This window comes from Kogia breviceps, chromosome X (assembly GCF_026419965.1).
Source record: "Kogia breviceps isolate mKogBre1 chromosome X, mKogBre1 haplotype 1, whole genome shotgun sequence".
NCBI lineage: Eukaryota > Metazoa > Chordata > Mammalia > Artiodactyla > Physeteridae > Kogia > Kogia breviceps.
The window spans coordinates 109,828,224-109,846,117 of record NC_081330.1 but is presented as its reverse complement, the minus strand read 5'-3'; the positions used below and the strand labels follow the sequence as shown (position 1 = coordinate 109,846,117).

At 35.7% G+C, this 17,894-nt stretch overlaps 1 protein-coding gene and 1 pseudogene across 1 annotated transcript in view; both read left to right on the top strand.

The window, feature by feature from the left end:
* IL1RAPL1 (interleukin 1 receptor accessory protein like 1) overlaps window positions 1-17,894 on the top strand; it is a 1,372,082-nt gene that overhangs the window by 642,145 nt on the left and 712,043 nt on the right. The gene's annotated exons all lie outside the window — the stretch shown is intronic.
* On the top strand, window positions 14,258-15,208 carry LOC131748254 (developmental pluripotency-associated protein 2 pseudogene; annotated as a pseudogene).

Genomic DNA, 17,894 nt, shown 5'->3' with positions numbered 1-17,894 from the left:
TTCATTTAGTTGTAGAAAAATAAAAGTTAAGTTTTGACTTTGATAAACTTGAGTCTATACCCACTGTAATTACTCCGGCATGAAGGAAGACTAGGAGAAGCTGAAATTGGAAACAGAGATTGATAAAGAATTCCTTAAGTATTGCAGGTCAAGAATGGAGAAGATGAACTAAATTCAACAAAGAAGTTGGAGGCAGATTCAACATACTCAGTAATGAGTTGAATGTAACAAATGAAAGAGAAAGAGAGGAGTTTAGAATAATGTATAGGCTATTAGAATAGTTTACTAGTTGGATTATGGTGCCATTGGTTAATGGAAGTAGGAGAATTAGAATAATAATGGGGAATAAAAGAGAAGGAACAAATAACATATTCACTTTGGGACATAGGGAGTTTAAGGTGCCTGAAGTACCTCTAAGTAGAGAAGTTCAGTAGGAAGTCGAATGTAAGAATTTGGAGTTTAGGAGTTACATGTCAATTGTAGTTATAGATTTGGGAATGATCAAGATGTATTACTTGGTTGAAACTTAAACACACGGAACACATAATATGATAAAAAGGGTTGAGGGTCTGTAAAATATAACAGAGTTCCAAGTAAGTGCAGTCAGAGATAGAGAAGGAGTAATGAAAAAAATAGGATTGAAGAAAGTGAAAAAAATGCCATAATGAAATCCTTGGGAAGAGAATTTCACAGCTTATTGAATGGACAGTGGTAGGAGATTATTTGATAGCCCTTGAGGTTCTATTGCTGTTTCCTCATGAAATGTTAATAATGCAAATCCATTGAACCGTAAGAGTAACCTAACAGAAATGGGTATTTAACATATTTCTTCTGTATAAAGCAGATTAGATGAATGAAATTTGTAATCAAATAATATTTTGAGTGTTAATATTTTAATTTTTTAATGGTAAAGGATTTAAGGATTTTAGAACTGAGACATCACAGACAGTGCATTAGTTTGGTTTATTGTATCAAAGGGTATAAAGCAGAAATTTTAAAAGTTAAAAAAGATTTTTTGATAAATATTCATTACAGGTCAAATTATTGTAATATATCAAGACAATTTTGCTGTGTACATTAAACCAAAATACATTGTAGGAATACTGTTTTTATTTTAGTCTCTCTAGAAGTAAATAATGATGTCCAAAATATGACAGTATATTTCTCTGACATAAAAATAATCTAGCTGGAATGTAAAACATTCCATTTGTAAAACACAGTAATGATTATGCTTCTACCCTTTTCTTTTGGCTCTTGTGGTACAATGTTTTGGTCTGTGACTTCGATAAAGATAGAAGGATAGTTTATCAAATTTATGGATTATGCAAAGTTAAGTAACAGAATGAAGATTTATAAAATACCCTCAGACTAAAAGGAAGTGCCAGTGTAACAAGAAGAAAATTAATAAGGGTACACAAAGAGTTCTCTGCTTGGGCCACAGTAATGAGCTGCTCAAGTAAAGAATAAGGAAGATAAAGCTGGATTCGGCAAACTAGGTGTTAGGGGGTTTATGCACCAGAAAGCTCAGTGTAAGTCGACCATTTGATGTGACTGTTAAAAAGGCAATGACAATTTTTGGCCACTTTAATATAAATATATTACCTGGGTCAGTATTTTCAGAGTGTGGCCGATGGCATCAGAATCACCTGTAAGGTTTTTAAAGTGTACATGCCAGGACCCAACAAGTTATTCACTGAAACAGAACCTCTAAGGTTGGGGCCCAAAAATCTGCATTAAAAAAAAAATCCCTATGCAGTTCTTATGTAAATTAAACTTTAACCATTGAAATAGACTAAGGGCAATTATGATACTATTCTGTTTTGTACTGTTTTATCACTCCAGGATAATTGTGTTCTATTCTTGTTCTTATACTTTGAGATGTGGAATGTAGGCTGCATTCAGGAAAAAAGCAAGTATGAGGAAAATGGGGAACTAAATCATGTCCATGAGGAATGTATGGAGAGAATATTTTTACTTAGACGAGAAGGCTCAGAGGGCCTTCATAGATTTGTTATGTAATTGAACAGTTAAGTAAATTACAGTTATTTATTTGGCTGTTATTCATGAATATCCAATAAATATTGATTAGCAGTTAACAAATTGTTGTGAAGATCAAATAGCAACATGGGAAAATGTTTGTAAAATATAATATGAAGATTACAGTATAAAAGAGTACAAATACTTTTATTATCAATGTCGAAAGCCAAGATGCACGTTAAAGAATACCAGAAGAAAATGCACCACAGTGATGAGTGGTTTTGTTTGGGTAATATTATTATAATCACTTTTTTTTTTTGTAAAATATCCTCTTTTTCTGAATAATCTCTCAGTTAAATTACTTTTCAACATTAATTAAAAAACAGGAAACTACCCATTACCTCAAAGAATAAAGTATACTCCAAATGATAAACAATATTATGATCTTTCCTAAAATAAGCAGATACAAGGAATGAATTTATGAAAGGAACTGGAAGTGAGTTCAGACTAGATTTAGGGGAAATTATTTCTGGATCTCAACAGACTGTCATAAAATTCAATTGTTAAATCATATGTTCCAAGTTTTACTTTTAAAACATTGCTGAAGCAAGTGCAGTTTACACTTTTTCATTCCATTACCTTTCATTAAGCACCTACTGTTTGCTCAGGATGTACGTACAGCTTCTTGCTGTAATAATGTAAGTTCAAAAGCCTCTGCATTAAAGAAATAATGTTCTAAGTTTTAAGTTGTATGTTTAGAATATAGAACTGAGATTAAAATGCTTGTTTAAAAGAAACAAAACTGTAACAATTGAAGAGCAACTCTGTTTTATAATGAAGAAAACATTCCCTAAAAATTGTACTGCTTTACATTGCCTGGATGTTATCATTGCCATTGTGTTCCTCTGCAGAGCCATTCAGAGGCAGTATTTGGCTAAAACTATCAACTTGAGGGTGCGGTGGTTCTCTTACTCTGGCGGGTCCCCCACTTGATTGCATTTAGTATCTCATCCTCCGACTAGGGGCTTAGCACTTTCCACTCAGAAAAGTGATGCAGCAATAAATTTCGACTTTATGGAATGATCACTCTTCCTAATAATACATTATTTGGCATCTTTGAATATATGATATTGCAAATGGTTCATCTGAAATTTTAACAGGTTATTTTTCTCAATTCAAAATCATATTGAAAAGTGGAGAGAACACTGCCACAGTTGAACATTTATGGGTACTCTGGTGAAGCACCACTTTTTTCCCAATATAATGTTTTACCATATATTCAATGTGTGTTGAGAGTGACGGTTTTATAGTGTATATGAGCAGGATATAATATCTAGAGCTGTAATCATGATTTTCTCTACTGAAGCCATTAAGCTCATATTAACACTTATATATTCATACTATTAAGCTCATATTTTAATATACAATATGAGAGTTATGCTGGTTTTATCATATAGTGCATGTGGATTTTTCATTCATTCTCTTACCTAGTTTATGATGTGTGGTATTTGATTAAGAGCAATAAAAACAAGAAAAAATAAAGGTAATATCCCTTTCTATCTGGTAGTTTTCATTTGCTAGAGTCTATAATTGTGTCTTGAATCCTGTTTCATTTCACAATATGGACTATTATGTTATTTACAAACTTTATATCTTATCAACTACTTTACAAATATAATTAACCATATCTTTGACTTAGTACGCTTTTCAATAATTTTTTTTGTTTTTTATTTTCCATTTGCCTCTTTTGGAATTGAATTTTTTTAATTTCTAAAACAAAATTTATTTTGATAACTCTATTTTTCACTGTAGCCAGTTTTGTACATTTTGGAGAATTATGACAATTTTTATAGTCAATGTTGTAACACTTTTGTAAAAATATAACATCTGTAATTTATCTTAAGACAATTTATGTTATCCATCCATAAGAATTTGTATTCTTTAAAAGTCATAATATAAAGAATCCCTTCCAGAGAGACCTCCATTTCAGTGACATACTTAAGAAAAAAATTGTGCATATGCAAATGACACGGAACCATTGTCAAGCTAGCACTTTTATTTTTCTTTCTTTATTGGACATATTTATAGGCAGTTAAATTTGCGTCAAACTATTTTGACTTTAGTTATAGTCATTACAATTTCTTTTTCATTAAGTTTCTAGGATTTAATGTGATTACTCAAACTCCCCGACTCCTGTAAAGGAAACATTTTTCACGGAACACTTGTTGAAAACAGCGAAACAGTAGATGTCTTCTACTGAAGTAGGAGAGAGACTTCAGTGTAAAGTGGAGTTCGACTTCACTGAAACAAAAGTATGGAGCCTTTTTGGAGAGCAAGGTGTTTAGTCCATGTGATTAGGCCATCTCTTTTTGCTAGTTGGCCCCTTAGGCTCCTACCCTCCCACAGAGGCTGGCAGACAGGGAACCTGTCGTTCTTGATGATTGCAGTTCAAGGATATGGCTCACAGGCCCTTGAGAAAGACATTCTTGGGTTGTAGAAGATACATCTCAGAGACAGAAAAAAGATTTACAACTGCAAGTTTTCTAAAGTACATGCTCTAAGAAAAGGGAGGTTGGCGGCCTACAGTCAGGTTTTGGTTGGAACAAACAGTTCATTCTTTTGGCAGTGTTGAGCTTCCTCAGGGAGGAACTTAAGGGAGTGGGGTCAATATCTTAGGGGTGTGGCCTTGACCTGTTAGAAATTATACTAATGCTTGCTTGACTCTCTTAGAGTGGAGGGTGGATAAAATCATTTGTGCTGAAATTTGTAGTTTTTATAGGCTAAAGTTAAGGTGTAATTGGAAGGATTACTCAGAGGAACTTGACTAAAGTGTGGTCAAGTGGAGAGTCTTTGTCACCCTTCCCTTGATCTTCGGAAAATTGTCTACAAGTATTGGGTTATACTTGTGAACGTAAATTTTGTAAATGCTTTACTTTCCCAAACTTACAGTTGCAATTCAAACATTAGAGAGATAAGAATTTAGACCAAAATATTTGGTTTTATTCTGTGAGATTTTCCCCAAATGTATGTAGTTGCAATGCAAGTCTGGTCATAAATACTGATGTTACTTATAGCATTTTCAACTTCATTTTGCATGATAGATGCAATGGATTCTAGATTCATAGTACGTGATCTCAAAAACTGACTCTCTCTCTTACCAGCTCTATGTCTTGTCAAGTTCAGTAAACTGTTTAAACTTTAGTTTCCTCATCTGTCTGATTGCATGAGGTTACTGTGAAGATTAAATGATACAAGTGCTTGGCACTATACCTGGCAAGTAGGAAGGACTCAATAAACACGAATTTCTATGAATTTTATTAGATATCATTAGTATTGAATATGTACAAGTGGAGATAGAAATTACCTGATCCATATTATTAGCTTATTTGAAAATTGGTGGCAATAAGAGATTTCAAATTTTTACTTTTCATTTTTGTCTATCATTTGCTCTGTATACTTGCTATTCTTAGCTCATTTTCCTTTCTTTGTTATTTCCTCTGTGTAAAGGAGAATTATTTGAAAATGTATCCTATTTAAAAGTCACGCATTCATCAGTTAAATATGAATTCTGTTGTTTTCAACAACAGGTGAGAATCTTTTTCATTCTGGTTTCTATCATGAGAGGCTTGATAAAACATATGTTATGGGGCATTTGCTGTGAGTGATAATTCTACCTAATATTCTCCCAAGCCCTCGCTCGACTTCCAGGGTTATATTTATTTTTTTTGCTAACAAGAACAATGCCAAGAAATATAGTTAAATCACCTGAGAGAGTAGACCTTTGAAAATATATAACCTACATATGGACTGACGTTTATTTTAAATTATGATTGAACAGAGTTTAAGAAAACAAATACATTTGGCAGTGTTAATCTTGGGCTCAGAGCAGCTGGGTTGCATACAGTTCCAAACGCTTTGTTAAGTGCTGTTAGATTTGCATTTAATACTCAACTATAATGATTTTATTCCCTTTTTAGAGGATTAATGATGGTAGTAATTATATTTCCTCTGAGTAAAATATACTTGGACATAATTTTGCATGGATTATCTTCCTGTATTGTGACAAAAGTCTTGTTATATAAATAGAACGTATTTCCTCCCTGAAGGAAACAATACTATGTACATATATATGTATGTAGTTGTACCCTGTTTTATTACCAAACAAATGGGTCTATTCCTTCAAGGATACATATATGTGGTAAAAACTTTTAAAAATATATGTGAAAATTGAAAGGAATAATTATTAGAAAAATAAGGTAAAGTAGTGGTGAATTATACACAAAGTAGAAGCCATAAGGCCCTGTAAACTTTATTCCAGTTGGCCAATATGTGTTTAAACTAATAGACACATAAATTTTATCTATGGATCAGAAACTATTTTATCTAAAACATTTTTCCAAATTCTCTAAACTGAGAAAATTCCTTGTGTTCCCCACCTCTCATCCAGTGGGCTGGAAATATATTTTTATGGAGTTTTGCTTGTTTTCAGGTTTGAAAGAGGGAATGGTACTACATGGCTAAATTTCAAAATTTTGTTCTGAAAGTAGAAGTTTTAATGTATTCTGCATTTTCTAAAATCCAAGAAATAAGAGATGGCATAAACCATTTTCTGGAATAAATTTAAAATTACAGAGATTGTTCTCAAGTCACCAAAAATAAGATACAATTAAATTTAAATGATTGAGTTTGAAGTATCTGCAAAAAGAACAAACTTACTTTTCATTTTGCCATATCCTGGGTCATGAAGACAGAATAAATGTGTCCTTCAGGATCTAAACTCTTTGTAAACTCTGCTGTTAGTCAAAAATCTAAATTTTGACCTGTTTGTCTGCTTTCTCACTCAAAGTGGAAAGAGCAATGACCATTTTTTATTTTCTTGCACTGTATAGTGTTCCACTACATTTGGCTAATGCTTTGTTGAGAAATGCCCCTTAATGTTTCACTGGATAATTTTGTTACCCTAATATCTTGCTTGTGCTTTCTAGTCTGGTTTCTCAAGAGAACCTTTCTACCCATACTGATCTAACATGGGATATCTTGGAAGAATACGTGTACTTGTCTAAGAAAGTATGCTTTAATCATATTTGTCTCTATTTTACCGCTTTGGTTTCAATCTAGATACTTTACGTAGACTGAAAAACCATGGATATATGAAGGAAACAATTCGTTGCCAAAAAGAATCGTGAAATACTAGCATATTATGTTACAACAGAGGGGACATGTTAATATTAAAGTGAAACTTCCAGTTAATACATGAGCAATATAATTTTTTAAAACAATTAAAACAACTTAAGAATGTGAAACTTGGGTGTAGTAAATACATACACATTTATAAATATTTATCTAGCTGGCTATTTTCAACTGATTTTTAAATCACATTTGTTCCCTTTGGAAATGCAAGAGACATTTGCTGGCCTTTCAGTGGACTATTAAGGTTTGTGTTGGTTTACATCTGGTACAAAATACATATATATATAACATAAGCAATAGGGATATGTTATGCAAGATTACACAGGATATGAACAGAATCATGAAAATAAGATTCATGCTAGAAATCTTGTGCCTCGATTCTGGTTTGCCAGTGGCATAAACACAGTAAACAGGGTAAAGGAGAGGTTCCCAAATCTCTCATGAAATAACATCTCTCTGGACTGGTGATGAGTCTTCCAGCAATCTCAGTCAATATAACACCTTTAACCTCAAAACCCAAAATGAATTTGGCAACAAGGAACAAAGGCTTAGGAAAGAGTACTGAGCATGAAGAGCAAGAACCTATTGACTTGTGATCATTTTCAACTAGTTGGAGATGTTTAAATAAATCTTGGCTAATCTTTCTGCATTAGTACTTCCCAAGTACAGGAGGAATACATTACAAGCTCCAAGCAAGTGGGGTGTAAGAGGTGGAGTGAAGTATTTAGAGTAGTCATATCACATTAGATATCCAGATATTTTCTGGCTTACTCCCTGCTTTAGGACAAAGAAGTCATCATCATTCCTTCATTTTACAATGAAGAACGTTGAGGCCCAGAAGTGTTAAATAATTTAAGAAGGTTATATAGTAAGAAATAAATGCAACCACAAGTAGAGCCTGATTCTCTTACCTTCTAATCAGGAGTCTTTCCCAGACACCATGTTGATAGCACTGCCTAAAATCTATTTATTTTTGTGGTTTTTCATTGGTTGGGTGCAAAGTACAGTGGGTTGAGGTAACCATACTATCCATGACACGTGATCTGTGTTAGTCTCTTTAATGTGTCTATGTGTGACTGCACATATATATTCCCTTTTATCTCCGTACCCACATTCCGTTCTCCCTTATCTACTGAGTACAATTATTGTGTTTAAGGTGTATCCTTTTATCTGAATGGTGTCCTTTTAGAATGTGAATTGTTTTCTGTTTGTGAATTATCATTTCCATAAAATACATGCTGTTATTATTTCATTGTTTATCCTTTTTCACTAAGCACTATTATTTGTTAGAATCTTTCATGTTACTGGGTATACTTCTACAACTTCTAGTGTTAGGGTGTATACATAATGAACCCTTATGATAATTAGGAACAGCTTATTTCCCAGCTATCCATGTCCTTGCCAGGCAACCCTTTGGCTAGGTGCTCTGGTACAGGTACAAGTTATACATCTGTGTACATGTGCAACGAGGGCCATGATTTTGTATCCAGAACATTTTACCTTTCTCTTTCTTTTTGATGGATATCCTGTTGACTTCCAACTCCCACCATTACAAATAACACTGTACTGAATAACCTCGTATATATCTCTGATGGACCTGTGTGAAAATTTCCCTGGGATAAATGCCAATTGTAGAATTGCTGTGTCAAAGGGTATGTATATAGTTAATTTGACCAAGTAATAACAGATGGCTAGGCGGATTGCTGCTACCATTTACACTACCACCAGCAGAGCACCAAGGCTCCTTTCTCACCATATCCATGTGATTTCTCTTATATTTCATGTGTTCTTGCCTTGCCTCCCCAGCTATACTGAAGGCAAAGACCAAGTCTCATACTTTTAAAATGGTCCAAATTAGAAATCCTAGGAATTATTAAACTAGCAGTGATTATACTTTAATCCTACAGGTAAAAATCAATCAACATTCAAACTGGTTCCAATTAATTAGATGTCTTGTTAGATACACTTGGTGTTTAGTTCATGTCTTTAGAGTTAAGGAATGTTCTGCGTCAGACCCAAATTAAGCTTGATATAGTTTGGTTTGATTTTATCTCTGGTTTATTTCTTTATTCCATCCAACTAAATATGATGATTTAATTTTACCCATTATTTGCTTTTGTTACTAAGACAGTGCAAATGGTGAAAATAAATATGATGTTTCTAAATCTGTCCAGTATGAATGCCATAGACCATGAGGATTTACTGTTGCACTTTGGGAAGTTACTGTAATAGAAATAGTGAGGCTCTTCTTAAAATATTTGTTGTCACTCTGAGCTCAGAGGTCTGATTTTTATGGTAAAGAGATACTGTCAATGATCTGATAATATTTTAGATATTTCCTAATGAAGAGAGATTCACATGTGTGTCATTTAAATGTGTTTTAAGACTTTTTTTAACATCTTTATTGGAGTATATTTGCTTTACAATGGTGTGGTGGTTTCTGCTTTATAATCTGTTTGAACTGCTTTTCTTCAGCTCTTGACGGAAGCCAGATATTCATTGAATGTTTTGCCACATCTCAGCCTTGTACTTGTATGTATGCACACTACTTTGTCATCTCTTGTCTCATTTTCCTTGTCTAGCTGTTTATATTGACAAAGAATATAATCTAAGAGTGGTAGATAAGTTGTGTTCCATCTTATAATGATTTCTTTATTTTTGATGCTTTGCCAGATATGCACACACAGACACACCAGTCCTAAGTGAAATATTCTGTCACATTCTTCTCTTTTAAATATATATATATATATATATATATATATATATATATAAAACTGATTTTAGTAGCTGTTTTGGGAATGCATATGGGGACAAGACTGAGATAAAGATAAAAATTGAGCAAAACAGCAATAAATCATTTGTTCAGAGTGAGCATCTCTTCCCAGATTATTCGTTCAGTGCTATTGATGTAAACCTTCCTGTGTTCTAAAGAATCAGTGGCATCCTGTTTTCTGTGGTGTTGCTTATACTTGGCCATGAGTGTTCTTAAAGAGATGACCGTGAAATTTATTAGGCATTCTGGGGCATTTTTTTTGCCCTATCAATGATTTTTATTGACAACAGGGGTAAAGCAAGCCATATGCTGGCCCTGTCATCAGGAAGCATCAATAAGAATGGCTTTTCAGGACATGGAAGCAACCTAAGTGTCCATCGACAGATGAATAGATAAAGAAGATGTGGCACATATATACAATGGAATATTGCTCAGCCATAAAAAGAAACAAAATTGAGTTATTTGTAGTGAGGTGGATGGACCTAGAGACTGTCATACAGAGTGAAGTAAGTCAGAAAGAGAAAAATAAATACTGTATGCTAACACATATATATGGAATCTAAAATTTTTTAAAATGGTTCTGAAGAACCTGGGGGTGGGACGGGAATAAAGATGCAGACATAGAGAATGGGCTTGAGGACACGGGGAGGGGGAAGGGTAAGCTGGGATGAAGTGAGAGAGTGGAATGGACATATATATACACTACCAAATGTAAAATAGATAGCTAGTGGGAAGCAGCCGCATAGCACAGGGAGATCAGCTCGGTGCTTTGTGACCACCTAGAGGGATGGGATAGGGAGGGCGTGAGGGAGACGCAAGAGGGAGGGGATATGGGGATATATGTATATGTATAGCTGATTCACTTTGTTATAAAGCAGAAACTAATGCACCATTGTAAAGCAATTATACTCTAATAAAATATGTTAAAAAATAAAATATAAAGTTCCAGTGTAAAAAAAAAATGACTTTTAAATTCCCTACCACTATGGTGACTTAAGGGATCAGAAAGCCTCTATAGTTGATGCAGAAACATTGGAAAGCATCTGAAAAGTGGCCAAGGTGATGAGGAAAACCATAACCAGAAGGAGTAAAGCCTATATGATGCTGAACCCGGTAGTAAAATGATTCAAAGGTAAGGAGAATGCGAAGTAGAGATGGAATCACTAATTTAGCTGAGACTGGATCTCAACATGCAAAAACTGAGAATTTTGATATGAAATTTGAGAAGAAATAAATCATTACAGTAGTGATGGGCATTGTTGTTACCTTCCTGGTTTCTCTGATCTCTATATATTGACAGCTTTGGGCTTAATCTTTCATGCCTTTGGTCTCTCTGTTCTTCTTTATGCTGACATTCTTGTATTCTTAGAAAATTTCCGTGACTTTAAATAAAATAGCTATATGCCAATGACCCCAAAATTTACATCTATAGCCCAAACCCTTCTACTCAATTCCAGACTTGGATATCTGGCTTCCTACTCAGCATCTGTAAGTGGAAGTCAGTGGATATCTCCACATGTCCAAACCTGAACTCCTGCTCTCCTCCAGCCCCAAATCAGTGACTTGTAATTCTTAATAGATAGCAGCTTCATCCTATGCTTGCTCAGGCCAATTGGTGTGGTCTTGACTTTTCGCCTCTTTTTATACCCCACCTCTAGTCAGTCAGCCCCAACATTCAAATATACCCAGAATTAGACCACTTCTAATCTCCATTACTAATCTTCATTGTTACCATTATCTCTGTTTCAACTAATGTACTGGCCTCCCAAGTTGTCTGAAAATCTGTGCTCCCTATCCATGCCTTAAACTGTCTAGTCTCCATATATTAGCTAGAATGTTCTTCTTAAAGCAGAACCCAAAATGTGTCATTGTTGGCTCCTGTTTCACTCAGAGGAAAATTTATTGAGACATCGACATTGCTTATTCTCTCTTCTCTGGAAACTCTTCTCCCAGATGGCCCAAAGTTAACTCCTTAACCTTAAGTCTTTGCTTGAATGTCTCTTTCTCAATGGGGGTACATTTAAAATTCAAACAGCCCTTCTCCCTACTGTCACCAAAGCGCTTACCCACACCTGCTATAATTTTCTTTGGTCGCTGTCATTTTTCATCCTCAAATATACTCTGCACATGATTTCTTTTAATATTTATATTACATTCCTCCAACAGGAATAGAAACTCCATAAGGACAGAGATCTTTGTCATTTTTGCTTATAGATAATTCCCAAGTACCTGAAACAGTATCTACTAGATGCCGAATGAATATTTGTGGATAAAGTGAAAAGCCTAGTGACGTTTGAGTAAATGAATTGCCTTCTCCACACCTCAAGTTGCACAAACTGAACAGATTAAATAAAATGGTCTCTACAAGTCAACCCAGTGCAAATGTATGCATCTTGTGTGGATCAAGATGCAGAAATGAAAAAATAAGAAAAAAAACCATGAGACAGAATACATTTGACCATAGTTTGATATTCATTGTCTTAAAAAATTATCACTAGGGAATTTCCTGGCGGTCCAGTGGTTAGGACATGGCGCTTCCACTGCAGGGGCCTGGGGTTCAATCCCTGGTCAGGGAACTAAGATCCCGCAAGTTGTGGGCATGGCCAAAAAAAAAAAATTATTAATATTAGTATGTGTAATAATTTTATTTTGGTAAAATTTTAAGGGCTTACCTGCCTGGGATGCAAAATGAAGTATTTATAAATGACCTGATAGGAGATACTAGATTTTCTTTAAAATACTCCGGGAAAAAAAAATAAGTAAAAGGAATACATCCAAAAAAACTGGCAAATTACTGAAAATTATTGATGTGAAGTGATAGGCACATGAGGCTTATTATACTACTCTCTCTTATTTTGTGTATATTTGCATTTTTTAGTAGTAAAAATTTTAAGTGTGTGGTTTCTGAAATCCCTCCCTACTCAAAATATCTTTCATTGGAGCCAGAATATTATAAGTAGATCATTTGATTCACCAATATTAAGAGGCTCACTGGTGTCCCCAAGACAAATAGATCATTCCTCAATATAACTAAAATATAAAGGAGGGCTTCCCTGGTGGCCCAGTGGTTAGGAATCCGCCTGCCAATGCGGGGGACACGGATTCGAGCCCTGGTCTGGGAAGATCCCACATGCTGTGGAACAACTGAGCCCCTGTGCCACAGCTACTGAGCCTGCGCTCTGGAGCCCGCGAGCCACAACTACTGAAGCCTGCACGCCGGGAGCCTGTGCTCTGCAACAGGAGGGGCCACCGCAGTGAGAAGCCTGCACAGCACAATGAAGGGTAGCCCCCGCACGCCGCAACTAGAGAAAACCCATGCACAGCAACAAAGACCCAACTCGGCCAAAAAATAAATAAGTAAATAAATAAATAAATAAATTTATTTTTAAAAAACCATGAATGAAGACATAAAGACAGAAAATACAATATAACCTCATTTATAAACCAAACTTAACTTTCAACTATAAAAAATATTAGTTCAAAACGCCCTTCTATCTAAAGAATTTTAACTCAATTTCCATTCATTGTGAATAATTAATGCAAGTAAATGAGTAAAGTATGTCTGCACATTTAGTAAGTGTACAAATGAGTATCCTGCAATTCCAGTAGCAGAATGGAGCATACACTTTTTTTTCTAAATAAATCCTTACTAAATCTATTTATAGCAATAATTATACAATTTGAGCAATAAACTAACTTTTAAACTGTATTATGTGTATCATTGCAAATATAAATACTGAAGACTGTCAAGATTTTTTAAAAGGAGGATTATTTATCTTCTGTATGCATGTATAGGTCTAGATATAAATTGTGTAATAAAGAATGTATAGATACATAATTGTGTATTCAAGCAATGAAGCACCATTAGATGAATAAGTTCTGAATCATGAGTCGTTGTGTTGATAAAACATAGAGGAGAAAGAGATGAGATCATGGATATAACTTTTTTGACAGTGGTCCCATCACATACAACATAGAGAAGCAGAACATTGTAAACAAGCCAGGTGAAGAAAAAATATTTGGGATTTGGCAGAAGAAAATATATTTGGGATTTAGCACAAATATTTGGATTTTTAATCTTTGAAAATCTAGGGAAAATGATACGGAAAAGACACAGTTCATTGACTAATTTAGCCATGATTCCATGAAGCTGCTTCCTTTTGATATGTGAAAATATCCTGATATGGAGCAGCAAAATTAGTTCAAAAAATCTGAGAGATAAAAGGAGAAATTGGACTAGAAACATCAGGTTAAGAGAATTAAATTGCAGATATCCTTAACATTGCCGGCTCTGCCTTCCTTTGAGAGTTCCTTGGAATGGCAAACCCAAATTATGAGAAGAATTTCTTTGAAGAGGCCTTAGGTGAAGAAAATGTGGTTCTTACATTGATTCCAGTTAATGAGGAAATTGTTGAAGACCATCAAACAGAACCAAGTGTTCCTTCAACTTCAGAAGTCAAAGTGGAGCCACTGAGTCCAGTCGATCAATTTCATCCTCCTCAAACAGACGAACAGTTCAAAGCTTGCCCCAAATCTAGTTGTAGTAAGCCAGTTTATCCCTTGTCAACCATACTGCCTCCAATTAACAACATGACTCGGGACACTTTGCGGAAATGGTGCCAACAACTTAATTTGAGTACCGATGGTCAGAAAGTAGAGGTTTATCTGAGACTCCAGAAACATGCTTATCCTGAAAAAGATCAGTATATTCCTGAATCATCATGGGAGGCCAGATTGCAGTCATGTCCAGGGAAACACAAGATGGTGACCAAGAGAGCAAGTGTTCAGAAAAGGAAGGTGAGTGAGAAAGAGGAAAGGACTGACATGGTTGAAGTGATAACTTCAGCCCAGGCAGCCATATTGGCAGCATGGTCAAGAATTGCTGCAAGACCCGTTCAACCTAAGGCTGTAAATTCACGTCCCCTGCCTACCTCTGTTGAGTCCTTTCTGCTGCAAGCTTCTGGTGTCCGGTGGTGTGTGGTCCATGGCAGACCACTCTTGGCAGACACAGAAGGTTGGGTTCGCCTGCAGTTCCGTGCAGGTCAGACCTGGGTGCCTCGCACTCCCAGGAGGATGATCTCTCTCTTCATGTTACCTGCCTGCACTTTCCCATCCCCAGACCTAGAAGATAATATGTTATGTCCTGAATATGCTAAGAGGAATAAGAAAATTATGGAAAGATTAATTGCAATGGGGAAGAGGAAGAAACCTGGTTTGGACATACCAACATCATTGCTTTTAGATGGGCCATGTCTTAATACAAAATAAATGGTTAGCAGAGGGGAAGGGGTGGGGTGTGGGTGAAATGTGTGAAGGGGGGTAATTGTATGGTAATGATGGTAACTAGACTTATATCAGTTTTGTAGTGTATACAAATATCGAATTACTATGTTGTACACCTGTAACATAACGTTATATACTGATTTTACCTCAAAATAAAAAAATGTTTGTTAGAATACACCAGTGAAGCCATCTAGTCCTGGACTTTTGTTTCTTGGGAAGTCTTTGATTATGATTCAATGTCCTTACTAGTAATCATGAAAAAAAAAAGATAAATGATGGAGAGCCCACAGTTAAAGTGACTTGCATCCCAACGATTGCTATGCTCTGTCCTCGCCATCCTCAGAGTTGCGTGATGCCTTAAGTACAGATGGGAATGTCTGGATTCTATACTTAGGTTTACCAAAAAGTGACTGTTACTGCTACTTCAAGTACTAGCTATATAGAATGTAATTTGGTTTTATTTTAGTTAATAGATTTTTGGGGTTTTTTTTAGCAGTTTTAAGCTTTCAGAAAAATTGAGCAGAGAGTACAGAATTCTCAAATACCACCCCTCCTCCCCACCCCATTTCCTCTACTATCAACATCCTGCACCCGAGTGGCACAGCTGTTGAACCTACATTGACCCATCATTGTCACCCAAAGCCCATAGTTTATATTAGGGTTCATTCTTTGTGTTGTACACTCTGTGGGTTTTGACCAATGTATAATGACATACTCATCATTCTGGTGTCATACAAAACAGTTTCACTGTGCTATAAAAATGTTCTGTGCTCCACCTATTTAATACTTTCTCCCCCCAACTCCAGACCACTGATCTTCTTCCTGTCGCCATAGCTTTGCTTCTTTACAGAATGTGATACAGTTGGAATCATACAGTAGCCTTTTCAGATTGACTTCTTTCACAACAGAAAATGTATTTAAAATTCTTTCATATTTTTTCATGACTGGATTGCCCACTTTTTAATGCTGAATATCCATTGTTTGGATGTACCATAATTTACCCTTTCACATATTGAAGACCACCTTGGTTGCTTCCAAGTTTTGGCAATTATGAATAAAGCTGCTATAAACAACAACAACAACAAAAATCAGAGCTGGTGAACACCTCCTTGAGTTTTATATTGTCACTTTTGTTTCATGGTCTCAAGCTTTTTTGTTGTTGCTGTGGTTTTACTTATATTTTATAAACTTTTATTTTTCTAAATAATCTCCTGAAGGTTTTTGAAGCTTGGTCTTCTTCATCAGCCCCACCCCCACCCCCACCCCCTGGACCACACTAACTGCAATCTTCTGGTCCCTCCTTTCATCTCAAGGATGGATTAAATCCCACATTCTCACCTGAGCTCAACTAGAAATGATCACTTCTCCCTGAAACACAAATTCTCTCAACCAATACTTTCTGCTTGTTTCTTTGCATTTTCTAAATCCGTGGTTTTCAAACTTTTTTTTGATACCTTGACACCTTAACTGGCCTGCTGCCTATGTACATGCTGCCCCCCTGGACTTGTGCAGCGCTTAACCTGCACATCCTTACACAACTCAAACACAAGTTCCTGGAGCCTGCACTTATTTTTACTCTCTTCTCAGGGAAGAACCCGAACCTCCTAGAGGATGGCAAGGAGTAACAAGGCTCCATAGGAGATGACTAAGCAAGTACGAGGCTGCCTTGTCACAATCCCATAGGTGCTGAAAGTAGACAGTAAGATTCCATGTGTTAGAGTGTGACTGTTTCATATTCACGGTATAGCAAACAGCAGGAGCATCAGCATGGTAGCACGAGTTGCTCTACCCCAAGTACCATGAAGTGACACAGTGTGCTGAGATGGCGACTGCACACACAGTGGATTGCACCACTGCTGAAGAAAACAGGGCCAAGGGCTCAGCACCTTTGTTGCAAACAACTAACAAGATAGTCCCCCCAGCCTTCACCCCGCTCCAGGCCCTGAGGATCAAGTCGTCTCATGGTAGTCATGCTTTGGTAACTTTCACCTAATTAATTGCCACACAGGGGATGTTACGGCTTGCATTTTGGCACACTCAAAAAAAAGGATGTGCGTGCATGGGTGTTGCCCATGACAGACTGCTCTTCCCAGAAAACTTGAAATGTGGAATGGTATTGATTAATTCATCCCATTTTGATAAGGTTCTGGTTAAGGCCAAATAAGCTGATTTCATGACTCACAGTTTGAAAATCACTGCCGTATGTACCTAGTAAATGCCTTGCAATTCTGATTAAACAAACCATTATTAAATGCCATATATTTGCCCGATGGTGTGTTCCATGCTCAATATACGATGTGTTATAGCAGAGGGATTATAGGCTTTCTATCAATAGTAGTTTAAGTTGCCATTTTGCTACATATTTAGCCATTGTTTAGTACTTCATTTTTTTCTTATTGCCTTATTTTATTTTTGTGAAGCTAAAACATGATATTCTAGGTAAAGTGCCTTGTAAAATGCCTGGTAGGTGCCAGGCATTAGTCTTAGATGATCTGACTTCCGTGGATTTGTTTGCAGTGAAAAGTTGTATGTGAGTTAAAGAAGGAAATATTGAAAAGCTACTCTAAGAAATTGCATGAAAATTGAAATTATTGACTGAACTCTTGAACTTGGAAAACACAAATCATGTGTACCCAGAATTTACTTATTTTTTCACACACACACACACACA